Source organism: Ascaphus truei, chromosome 21 (genome assembly GCF_040206685.1).
Source record: "Ascaphus truei isolate aAscTru1 chromosome 21, aAscTru1.hap1, whole genome shotgun sequence".
In the NCBI taxonomy this organism is placed as follows: domain Eukaryota; kingdom Metazoa; phylum Chordata; class Amphibia; order Anura; family Ascaphidae; genus Ascaphus; species Ascaphus truei.
In genome coordinates this window covers 30,633,552-30,646,496 of record NC_134503.1, presented here as the reverse complement: position 1 = coordinate 30,646,496, position 12,945 = coordinate 30,633,552, and the positions used below count along the sequence as shown (strand labels likewise).

Below are 12,945 nucleotides of genomic sequence, written 5' to 3'. Positions count from 1 at the left end.
TGTGTGTAAAAAATAAATAAAACGCAGCCGGGTTCTAATAGACGTAAAGTTTCCGGAATGTTCTGCGTCAGACGTTGCAAACGTCAGTAACCAGAGTTTCACGGTTTGACGGAACTGGGATGGACACAGATGTTTCCCAGCGCCGCGTCCGGCTGACGTCATACTAAACAAAGGGGGATTGAGGGCTATTTATTTTCCTATTGAAAGCGATGGATGGGTGTTTTTTTCTAATCTTTGATAAATCTGTGTTCATGTTTTAACGCCACGTGGATATAACGCTAAAATGGCAATGGTTTAAAAGTACTCGCCAATATTACGCTTTTTCTTTATTTGAATCGTTGTTTAAATCATTCCATACATTTATGAGCTGGCTTAATTTAGGCCAAATATCCTAACTGTGAAAAGATGGGCATGATAATGTATGTTACAGAATATAAAATAAATGCTAATTGGAAGCCTGGACAAAGCAAAGATTAAAATGCAGCGGAGATTCCAAAGTGGCTTTGATCAGGGCCAAGTTTTTATCTGTTTATTTTTATACCATCACGGCGGACATCTTTAATGATCCTCAGACAATATGGATTTACACGGATGTTTCTCCAAGACACAAAAGTGCTGCTTGTCTTTTTCTGTGGAACGTGTGAAAGAGTGGGATTTCCTTGCGCTGCTCCATTTTATCTGATGTCATGGCGAGTTCAACAAGAGTTTGCACAGGCAACCCACCCATCTCTTCTCTTTATTGGCTCTCTGATAAGGACAGCATAAAGTTAGAAGCGAAAAAAGTAGAGAGATGAAAACAGACCCCGTTTCGTAACATATAGGGGAAGCAATCTTAAAAAAAAAAAAATATATATATATATAAAATAAACATGCTGGGGGATGTGCCCCTTTAATATTGGATAGTCCATTTAATTATCCCAGCTTCTGGCTGCATGAATGGAAACAGTCAGGAGCGTTTAATCTTCAGCTCGACGCGCGGGAATCAATTCCTCTCGTGCTTTCCCAAGGCTGCAGCTGGAACAGTCTCCAGCTGATCAATGGTGACCTTGAAGGCGCTGAAGAGAGATAGACAAAGGGTTGCTGATAGCAGAGAGTGTGAGATGGAGGCAGAGGGTGTCCACAGGACAGCAAAATGTACAAAGCTAAGAGGGGTTGGCCTGTGCCAGTGGTGGGCAACGTGTTATACTTCAAGGGTCAACTGAGCGGCTCTTGAGTTCTCTAGGGCCACACGTTACCCATGTGGGTGATCGCTTCTCCAAGCCCACTCTGGTCTCAATGCCAGTAAGGAATTCTGTCCCGCTCTCCTTCTTACAGTGGGAACTTGTACACTAGGGATCCCATTGATAAACCTAACACCACACATCCTCCCTCAGTCTAGGACATTTGGTGACAGCCGTTTTGCCGCGGCCAAATGACTGCCGCAACTCACCGCCAGGACGCTCAGTCGCCGGCTGTTTTGCGCTAAGGTAAGTTCCTAACCTTAACCTAAAAACCCCTAATGTTAACCCCTAATACTAACGCTACTGGCTACCCTAAAAACCTTAACCCCTTACCCTAAAACCCCTTAAGTAAATCCCCTACCCTAACTGCTAAACCCCTAAAGTTAACCATCTAGTTTAAGCACTAAAAGTCCTAAAGTTAATCCCTTACCCTAACCCCTAAAACCCTTAAATTTACCTTATACAGGTAGTCCTCGCTATCCAACGTTTCACTTTACAACGAATGGCATATCCAACGCTTTACAACCCTGAGGGCCGTTATCCGACTCCTGAATGCGTTATCCAATGCCTGAATGCGTTATCCAACGCTCACCGCCACTGATTACCATGGGACTCACTTTACAGTGGTTTCACTATCCAACGCTACTTCCAGAATGGATAAGAGGACTGTCTGTATTAGAAGTGGGCGGCAGCTCAGTATCCAGCGGCGGAGGGTCCGTCTGTGGCCTAACACCGGAGGTCACGCGGCAAAATGTTAAAATGTAATCCTGCCTAACATCCAAATCCCATTAACTCTTAATAACCCTTCAGAGGTGACTCTTGGCATGTAGTCATGCTTCTCTTCCCCCTAGTCAGTTTGGCCTTTCATTAAGCAGCTAGGGAATTGGGGAGAATATCCCTGGGCACTGGAGAGAGTAGGTTGGGGCACTGGAGAGATTAGGCTGGGGCACTAGAGAGAGAGAGAGTAGGCTGGGGCCCTGGAGAGAAAGAGAGTAGGCTGGGGCACTGGAGAGAGAGAGCAGGCTGGGGCACTGGAGAGAGAGAGCGCAGGCTAGGGCACTGGAGAGAGAACAGGCTGGGGCACTGGAGAGATTAGGCTGGGGCACTAGAGAGAGAGAGAGTAGGCTGGGGCCCTGGAGAGAAAGAGAGAAGGCTGGGGCACTGGAGAGAGAGAGCAGGCTGGGGCACTGGAGAGAGAGAGAGCAGGCTAGGGCACTGGAGAGAGAGAGCAGGATGGGGCACTGGAGAAAGGGAGTAGGCTGTGGCACTGGAGAGAGAGAGAGCAGGCTGGGGCACTGGAGAGAGAGAGCAGGCTTGGGCACTGGAGAGAGAGAGTAGGATGGGGCACAGGAGAGAGAGAGAGCAGGCTGGGGGACTGGAGAGAGAGAGAGCAGGCTAGGGCACGAGAGAGGGAGAGAGAGAGAGAGAGAGCAGGCTGGGGCACTGGAGAGAGAGCAGGCTGGGGCACTGGAGAGAGAGAGAGAGAGAGAGCAGGCTGGGGCACTGGAGAGAGAGAGAGAGAGAGAGAGAGAGAGAGAGCAGACTGGGGCACTGGAGAGAGAGAGAGAGAGCAGGCTGGGGCACTGGAGAGAGAGCAGGCTGGGGCACTGGAGAGAGAGCAGGCTGGGGCACTGGAGAGAGAGCAGGCTGGGGCACTGGAGAGAGAGCAGGCTTGGGCACTGGAGAGAGAGCAGGCTGGGGCATTGGAGAGAGAGCAGGCTGGGGCACTGGAGATAGAGAGCAGGCTAGGGCACTGGAGAGAGAGAGAGAGCAGGCTAGGGCACTGGAGAGAGAGAGAGAGCAGGCTGGGGCACTGGAGAGAGAGCAGGCTGGGGCACTGAAGAGAGAGCAGGCTGGGGCATTGGAGAGAGAGCAGGCTGGGGCACTGGAGAGAGAGTAGGCTGAAGCACTGGAGAGAGAGAGCAGGCTGGGGCAATGGAGAGAGAGAGCAAGCTTGGGCACTGTAGAGAGAGAACAGGCTGGGGCACTGGAGAGAGAGAGTAGGCTGGGGCACTGGAGAGAGCAGGCTGGGGCACTGGAGAGAGAGAACAGGCTGGGGCACTGGAGAGAGAGAGTAAGCTGGGGCACGAGAGAGAGAGAGAGCAAGCTGGGGCACTGGAGAGAGAGAGAGTATAGACTGGGGCACTGGAGAGAGAGAGCAAGCTGGGGCACTGGAGAGAGAGAGCAGGCTGGGGCACTGGAGAGAGAGAGCAGGCTGGGGCACTGGAGAGAGAGAGCAGGCTGGGGCACTGGAGAGATTAGGCTGGGGCACTGGAGAGAGAGAGCAGGCTGGGGCACTGCAGAGAGAGCAGGCTGGGGCACTGGAGAGAGAGCAGGCTGGGGCACTGGAGAGAGAGCAGGCTGGGGCACTGGAGAGAGAGAGAGCAGGCTGGTGCACTAGAGAGAGAGAGTAAGCTGTGGCACTGGAGAGAGAGAGCAGGCTGGTGCACTAGAGAGAGAGAGCAGGCTGGGTCACTGGAGAGAGAGATAGAGAGAGCAGGCTGGGTCACTGGAGAGAGAGATAGAGAGAGTAGGCTGGGGCAATGGTGAGTGAGAGCAAGCTGGGGCACTGGAGAGAGAGAGTAGGCTAGGGCACTGGAGAGAGAGCAGGCTGGGGCACTGGAGAGAAAGAGAGAGCAGGCTGGGGCACTGGAGAGAGAGCAGGCTGGGGCACTGGAGAGAGAGAGCAGGCTGGGCACTGGAGAGAGAGAGCAGGCTGGGGCACTAGAGAGAGTAAGCTGGGGCACTGGAGAGAGAGAGCAGGCTGGGGCACTGGAGAGAGAGAGTAAGCTGGGGCACTGGATAGAGAGCAGGTTGGGGTACTTGAGAGAGAGAGAGCAGGCTAGGGCACTGGAGAGAGAGCAGGCTGGGGCACTGGAGGGAGGGCAGGCTGGGGCACTGGAGAGAGAGTAGGCTGGGGCACTGGAGAGAGAGCAGGCTGGGGCACTGGAGAGAGAGCAGGCTGGGGCACTGGAGGGAGGGCAGGCTGGGGCACTGGAGAGAGAGTAGGCTGGGGCACTGGAGAGAGCAGGCTGGGGCACTGGAGAGAGAGCAGGCTGGGTCACTGGAGAGAGAGAGCAGGCTGGTGCACTAGAGAGAGAGAGTAAGCTGTGGCACTGGAGAGAGAGAGCAGGCTGGTGCACTAGAGAGAGCAGGCTGGGGCACTGGAGAGAGAGATAGAGAGAGTAGGCTGGGGCAATGGAGAGTGAGAGCAAGCTGGGGCACTGGAGAGAGGAGCAGGCTGGGGCACTGGAGAGAGAGAGCAGGCTGGGGCACTGGAGAGAGAGAGCAGGCTGGGGCACTGGAGAGAGAGAGCAGGCTGGGGCACTAGAGAGAGTAAGCTGGGGCACTGGAGAGAGAGAACAGGCTGGGGCACTGGAGAGAGAGAGAGAGTAAGCTGGGGCACTGGATAGAGAGAGCAGGTTGGGGTACTTGAGAGAGACAGAGCAGGCTAGGGCACTGGAGAGAGAGCAGGCTGGGGCACTGGAGGGAGGGCAGGCTGGGGCACTGGAGAGAGAGTAGGCTGGGGCACTGGAGAGAGAGCAGGCTGGGGCACTGGAGAGAGAGAGAGCAGGCTAGGGCACTGGAGGGAGAGCAGGCTGGGGCACTGGAGGGAGGGCAGGCTGGGGCACTGGAGAGATTAGGCTGGGGCACTGGAGAGAGAACAGGCTAGGGCACTAGAGAGAGAGCAGGCTGGTGCACTAGAGAGAGAGAGTAAGCTGTGGCACTGGAGAGAGAGTAGGCTGGGGCACTGGAGAGAGAGAGCAGGCTGGGACACTGGAGAGAGAGAGCAGGCTAGGGCACTGGAGAGAGAGAGAGCAGGCTGGGGCACTGGAGAGAGACAGTAAGCTAGGGCACTGGAGAGAGAGAGCAGGCTGGGGCACTGGAGAGAGAGAGCAGGCTGGGGCACTGAGAGAGAAAGTAGGCTGGGGCACTGGAGAGAGAGCAGGCTTGGGCACTGGAGAGAGAGAGAGCAGGCTGGGGCACTGGAGAGAGAAAGCAGACTGGGGCACTGGAGAGAAAGAGTAGGCTGGGGCACTGGAGAGAGAGAGTAGGCTGGGGCACTGGAGAGAGAACAGGCTTGGGCACTGGAGAGAGAGAGCAGGCTGGGGCACTGGAGAGAGGGTAAGGGTTTAGGGTAGGGGGTAGGGGGTTAGGGTAGGGGGTTTTAGGGTATGGACTTGGGGTAGGGGTTTTTAGGGTAAGGGCTTAGGGTAGGGGGATTTAGGGTAAGGGCTTAGGGTAGGGGGATTTAGGGTAAGGGTTTTTAGGGTTAAGGGTTAAGCTTAGGGACTTACCTTAGTGGTGAAGCAGCAACATGTCCTAGACCTCCAATTCCTGATGCAGACCTGTTAAAGGACCAGTCACACGTAACGTATTAAACATTTGTTTTTAGGGTTGGGGTTGGTGTAATCAGCTGCCTTAGAGGGATCCCCCGCCCCGTAAATTAACTTTTGTACATGTTCGTATTCTGTAAACTACAAATGTTTTGCTTTTCTCCGGGAACACTGAATTCCAGCTACTTCAGTTGATCTGTTTAATGACTTTGCTAACGGGGAACCACTCACCCTGTGACTTTGAGGAATGGCAAACAGTCTTACCCCCAAAAGGAGCGAAGTGAAATTAAGCGAAAATTAATTATCAAACGTGCAAATGTGAATAAATATAAACAAGATTGACGTGGTGCACCTCCCAAGAGACAAAGTTTCAGTTGTCTTAAAAAATGCCACTTACCACCAAAAGACATCACATAAAGATTGTAAAAACCGTACGGCACCTTTGTTAACCAACTTTACGCTTACAATCTAAGAGGTTTGATGGGGAACTCACAGAGACAGTAGGTGAGGGAATAAGTGCTGTGTATGGCAGTGCTTGGCCACAATGGGTGGTAGGAGTGACTGAGTGTGGGACAGTAACCATGAGTGCAGGCTGTTGGGATGCTTAACTTGTGGTGTGAGTTTTAAGGTTAGTCAGTATTAAATCAGAAGGTTAACACCATTTACAGGGGAAGAGATGGCAGGGAGGCGTGGGTGAGAGCAGGTGTGTATGTCTGGGTTCAGGCTTAGGGGAGATCACCAGCAGAAGGAAGGAGTAGATAGAGGGTGTGAATAGAGGATTTGTGTGGGTGCTTTTTATTGAGGGGTAAAGAAGTTGTTGGGAGAGAGGTGTATAAATAATGGTGCAGTGGGGAGTGGGGAAATTGGAGAGAACAGAGACATTGACAAAGTAGTGAGAAAACAGTAAGCAAAACTAATATAGGGAGTTTGCTGCATTCAGAACTGATTTGGGGATCCGACAGTGCATGATCCTTTCTGGTATGAAAACATATCCCCAGACAAATGCCTAATATATAGATAATATATATATTATCACTATTCTGCTATTGTCCAGCAGATCCAGTTGGATGGGATTCTAATTGGCATTTGTCTGGGGATATGTTTTCATACCAGAAAGGATCATGCACTGTCGGATCCTCAAATCAGTTCTCAATGCAGCAAACTCCCTATATTAGTTTTGCTTACTGTTTTCTCACTACTTTGTCAATGTCTCTGTTCTCTCCAATTACCCCACTCCCCACTGCACCATTATTTATACACCTCTCTCATACATATTTAACATACATATGTATACATACATATTTAAATAGCTGTAAAAATGTCCATATTAAAATCCAGATGCCCCCAAACTTCGCCAAACCGAGTATAATTTGATTTGAGGGGCATAGAGGGGCAGGGAATCAGAGACAAATGAAGAAATATACATTTGCAATTAGTATGAAATGTATAAATTACTGTAATTATGTATATTATGAAATATTAATTACAGGCAATTAATAATCCAGACTTATCCATGTGACATGTCTCAGACCAGTCAATCAATTCCAGTCCAGACTAGTTCCATTGGAGTTTGGGACTGTCACTGGGTATTATTATTAATGTTTATCTCCATCTGACCCGTCTTCTATATATTTAACTCAGCTGTGTCAGTCAATCATTTCCAGTTGCTAGCATGAGTTAACAAACACCCTTATCTGTTGGCTTATATAATACAATTAGATATATAATAGGTACTTGGGCAAAGAGAAATTGAGATGGCTCCATCTGACCTGTCTACTCTATCAGTATACTGTATATATATATATAATCCTCATCCCCAGCCCGCGTCTCCCCACTGCTGGATGAAGCCTCTGTAATGATCTCCCAGGTACTGCGGTTACAGCCTCTCTTCTCCGCGTCGCTCCCACACATTGTCTCATCACATCCTCCCATCTCACCTTTGGGCGTCTGTTTTTTTGTTTATTTTTAATCTCTCTTGGAATCCAGTTGAATTCCATATTTATCCAACTCTGGTCATTTATTTTTGCGATATATCCAGTCCCCCGCCATTGTAATTTCTTCGCCCGTGTGATGATGTCACAGACTTTTGTTTATTTTCCAACCCATTTATTCGTGTTCCTCTTGCTTCAGGTAATACCCAGCATGCATCTCTTCATACATTTTTGACTTGTCTGAAGTTTCTGAATTATCTTTACATTTAGGATCAGACCGTGGAAAAATACCAGTCAAACACTTTCTTGTTGAGGCTCAGTGGATGGTTCCCTTGAAATATTGTCTTGCTGAGATTCATATCAGGACCCACATTGGCTTTTCTGGAGATTTGTTGCTGCGGGGTCTTCAAGACATGTGGCAAAAACTGTATCTGTGTTAGTTCTTGATTTAATAGGTCGGCAGTGATACCCCCATCTGACCTGTTTCAACTCACTCTATACCAGTGTAGAGTACACTAACAATAATAATAATAATAGCATGTTCTTGTATAGCGCTGCTAGTTTTACGTAGCACTTTACAGAGACATTTTTCAGGCACAGGTCCCTGTCCCGTAGAGCTTACAATCTATGTTTTGGTGCCTGAGGCACAGGGAGATAAAGTGACTTGCCCACGGTCACAAGGAGCCGACACCGGGAATTCAATCAGGCTTCAAACTCTCAGTGCCAGTCAGTGTCTTTACTCACTGAGCTAAAGTATTATAGAGCTATAATACTATACTATAATACTTGAGTAACTGTACAGGGCAGGCCTGCACAACATACGGCCCGCGACGGCCCACTCAACCTCCCTTCCTTGGTAGGTTGAAGCGGTGACGCACTGACGCGCTCTCTCTCCTCTCACTCTCCTCCCCCGCCGAGCCTGCTCCAGCACATGCAGTTGACGCGCGGACGCACTAACCGCCCCCCCTCAAGCCCGCTCTAGTAGTGGGACTCGGAGCATCCGAGGTCGGCTGCTAGAGCGCGCTTCACCTTGCCCTGGTACTGGTAGCCATGCGGCTAAAACCTCCTGGCTGAGGCCCGCTTCCGCGGGGGGGGCTGGGGGATATTATGAAAGGTGCTGGGGGGGAACTGCTGAAAGGTGCTGGGGGAGAGTATGAAGGGTGCTGGGGGGGGGAACTGCTGAAAGGTGCTGCCGGATATTATGAAGGGTGCTGGGGGAGAGTATGAAGGGTGCTGGGGGGAACTACTGAAAGGTGCTGGGAGAGAGTATAAACGGTGCTGGGGGAACTGCTGAAAGTTGCTGGGGGAAAGTATGAAGGGTGCTGGGAGAGAATATGAAGGGTGCTGGGGGGACTGCTGAAAGGTGCTGGGGGATATTATGAAGGGTGCTGGGAGAGAATATGAAGGGTGCTGGGGGGACTGCTGAAAGGTGCTGGGGGAGATTATGAAGGGTGCTGGGGGGACTGCTGAAAGGTGCTGGGGGATATTATGAAGGGTGCTGGGGGGAACTGCTGAAAGGTGCTGGGGGATATTATGAAGGGTGCTGGGGGGAACTGCTGAAAGGTGCTGGGGGAGATTATGAAGGGTGCTGGGGGGAACTGCTGAAAGGTGCTGGGGGAGATTATGAAGGGTGCTGGGAGAGAATATGAAGGGTGCTGGGGGGAGGGTGATGTGAGATTCAGGGGGGGTCATATGAGATGCAAGGGGGGAGAGTGATGTTAGATGCAGGGGGAGGCTGATGTGAGATGCAGGGGGATATATGAGGATGATGTGGGGTGCTGGGGAAGATATGATGATTTTACGCGTGCGTGGTGTAGGGGATCAGAGTGAGATATCCAGCCGTGCCATCTCACTGTCTTCTACTCACAGATGGATGAATTGGCCCAGGGATCAGTCCCAAAAAGGACAATCCGTAATGGCGGCTTACAATGACACACGGCTTCCTTTGGGCCCACGTGATCTGGACATTTAAACTGCAGAGAGATACCAGCACCCTCTACAGATCTATCTCAGGAAGCGGGGGAGTCCCCAGAAGCAGGAAGCAGGGGGACCCCAGAGATTAGATGGATGGGCTTCAGGCCTGGATACGCCCTGCTCCAAACCTTTTTTTTTTTTAGAAAGGACTTTGGAATTAGTTCGGATTATTAACAATCCGCTCAGATTTCTTAATGCCAAAGCCATGGGACGATTTATTTTTTTGGCCTAATTCACTAAGGGAGGGGTGGCTAAAGTTTAGCTCTAACTCCAATTTATTGGAATGGGTGCTAAGGCATGCTAACATTTAGCATCCTGTTGTAAACTAGGCAAATATAGTTGACTGTACCATTTAAAATCATTTTCAGTGGAGTTAACAGTTCCTACCCTTATCTGTTGGCTTAATTAATAATTGTATATACTGGATATATTTTATATAATAGGTTTATCTTTATTTTTGCAAAAAGCATAAATACTTAAACAGAAAACAAAAAACATCTCCAGATTACATGAAATTAGGAGTGTTTGCCTCAAATTCATTTTCCTCCATGATCCAAAACCAAAATCTTTTGAAAGAGTTTGCCAAAACCAAACCACGAAAATGTTTTAGAACCAGAACCAAACATGGGGTCTCTAATATGTGTGTGCAGACCTCACGATGCCTCAGAGGTCTCTTGTTCATGTGTACAGAGCTTTTCAAACCTCATATATCTCTTCACATGTACAGAGCTTTCCAAACCTCACAGGCAACTTCTGTATGTGTATAAGTACCTCTCCTTTTTCACACTTATATACTCTTTTGTATGTGTACAGAGCTTACCAAACCTCACAGGTCTCTTCTTCACATGTACATAGCTTTCCAAACCTCACAGGTCTCTTCTTCATGCGTACACAGCTTTCTAACCCTCACAGGTCTCTTCTTCATGTGTACAGAGCTTTCCAAACCTCACAGGTCTCTTCTTCACATGTAGAGAGCTTTCCAATCCTCAGAGGTCTCTTCTTCATGCATACAGAGCTTTCCAAACCTCACAGGTCTCTTCTTATTGCGTACAGAGCTTTCCAAATCTTGCAGCTCTCTTCCTCGTGTTTCAGTGACTAGAAATTGAGTGCAAGTGATATTTCTATATCCTGGGCCACCTTAGAGACCGAGTGAAAGTCACTTTGCAAATGCACATTTTCCTTTAAACTTCTGCTAGGAGGTTTGCAAGACCCAGCAGGGACCAAATCACACATCCCAAGTACACACACTATAACATTAGAGAACCATGCCATTAAATAGTCCCAGGCCTAGACATGTTCCCAGCAGCAGCTGGTACCAGTAAGGGAACAGGGAGGGGAGGATTAGAAGTTTTGTATGCATTTGTAGCTGTATAATTGAACCAGGGACACACTTGGGAGAAAATCAATTTGGAATTACCCATTCTCAAGCCCATCAAATGAATCAATAAGAGTCGGAGATAATGCAAATATTTACAGTGATATAAAACAAGACGCTGGGAGAAACGCTCAGAATCCTGATCATTCCACATCTTCCACGATAGCAATGTAAACCGCAGACTGCCCATCATGAAATAGGAAAATGGGGTCTTATATTCTAGCGGTAGCCAATCAAATACCGGAGGCTGACCATCCCATGGGTTGATAGGTCAAACATGATGCCAATAATAGTGATTAACTTGCTGGCTCTCGGTCCACGTGGGAATCTCTCTCTGGTCCTTTCCTGCTGTTTTGGCTATGGAGTTATACACAGGAGCTGTGCCCCATCTGCTCTGAAATAGCTGCCAGGCCCTTTATAAATGCCACGGAAGGCTTAGTCTGCATAACTCTGTAAAGGTTTAACTCCATGACATTTGTCAAACCCCCTCCCTCCCCCACCAACCCCCAGTATACTCCAAAGCTGGAGAGCAGCATCAATATCCGGAGTTTGGGGAAGATTAATATTGGCACTGATGAGGGGAGGTGGGGGGGAGTACAGAACATATTGTCTTAGCTCTGGCTGAAAACTCAGAAATCAGTGTGTACATTTGCAGCTCTGGCTTGACGAGATGTGTCTCTTGCTCCTCTAGTAATTGTTAAATAATGTAAAGTAAGAGAGGGAAATTAGTCTAGAAAGTGATCTGGACAAATACCGCTGAACAAGCTCCATTAACCATACGAGGAACTCGCCAACGTGAGAATATTGCTCATGAAATTGATCCTCAGTCAGAAACATCTCGTAAATTAGCTCGGCGCGGTTTTATTGTTGGCCTCATACAGGAGCCCCTGCTATGACCCCGTGAAGGAATGGTGGAATTGCTTGACCGTTCGATGTAAATTCCCTTGCCAGGCAGTAGCTGCTGCAGACAGATGTCTTCCTTCTATGAAGCTTCTTTTGAGTATCATGGGCTTTCTTTAAACTCCAATCACTCTCGTGGAGACCATTCCTCTGGAGAGAAGGAGCAGCTCAGTGAGTAAAGACACTGACTGGCACTGAGTCAGGGGATCTTGGTTCAATTCCCAGTGTCGGCTCCTTGTGACCTTGGGCAGGTCACTTTATCTCCCTGTGCCTCAGGCACCAAAAACATAGATTGTAAGCTCCATGGGGCAGAAAACTGTGCCTGCAAAATGTCTCTGTAAAGCGCTAGGTAAAACTATACAAGAACATATTATTATTATTATATGGAGTCAATTACTCTTTGATGCGCTGCAATATTTGCTGCTTGTGGTGGTCCCAAAAACTCAGAATTTTGCACAAAATAATTTTATTATTGACCCAAAAGTCACGTTGTTTTACTTCTGAAGACGTTCTACGTGGCCCGAAACGTTGTGGACTCTCATGCTGATACTGGGTAGTAGTAGTCTACACCCCACCCACACACCCCCTTACTCATAAAAGGGCATCAGAGCTAAGTACTGCAGCAGTAATAATTTGCATGCGCTCTTGGTTTATAAACCTCTTTTTGTTAATAGTGATTTTTGTTCAGTGATAAATACTCCTTTTTTTTGCATTGCCACATGGTGAGGGTTTCCTGGTAGTACTACTTTTTTAGATTTGTATGTAGCCAGGGGTCGGAGCAGGATCCCTTGACAGACCTAAGAAACTCATCAAGGTACATTAACTGTTTTATTTTGAAAATATTGATTTTCCTTATTTGTTTAGTTCTTGATTTATTTACAGTAACTAAAGTACCCAGCTTTACTACAGAGTCATAAAGCCTGACTTTGCATGAATATTCCTCCCTCTCTCTCTTGCTCTCCCTCCCTCCCTCGCCCTCCCTCCCTCACTCTCCCTCCTTCCTCCCTCCCTCCTTCCTCCCTTGCCCTCCCTCCCTCCTACCTCCCTCGCCCTCCCTCCTACCTCCCTCGCTCTCTCTCCCTCTTCCTCCCTCGCCCTCCCCTTCCTCCCTCACCCTCTCTCCTTCCTCCCTAGCCCTCCCTCCTTCCTCCCTCCTCCCTCGCCCTCCCTCCTTCCTCCCATGCCCTCACTCCCTCCCTCGCTCTCCC

The 12,945-nt window shown here is 49.1% G+C and overlaps 1 long non-coding RNA gene across 1 annotated transcript in view; it reads right to left on the bottom strand.

Moving 5' to 3' along the window:
• Nucleotides 1-874: 874 nt before the first annotated feature.
• The window catches only part of LOC142472367 (uncharacterized), a 36,412-nt gene continuing 24,341 nt past the window's right edge, over nucleotides 875-12,945 (bottom strand). The window contains exons 2-3 of the long non-coding RNA XR_012789665.1: nucleotides 5,519-5,569; nucleotides 875-1,055 (exon numbers count right to left, since the gene is read on the bottom strand). This is a non-coding gene — a long non-coding RNA (uncharacterized LOC142472367). The remainder of the gene's footprint in view (nucleotides 1,056-5,518; nucleotides 5,570-12,945) is intronic.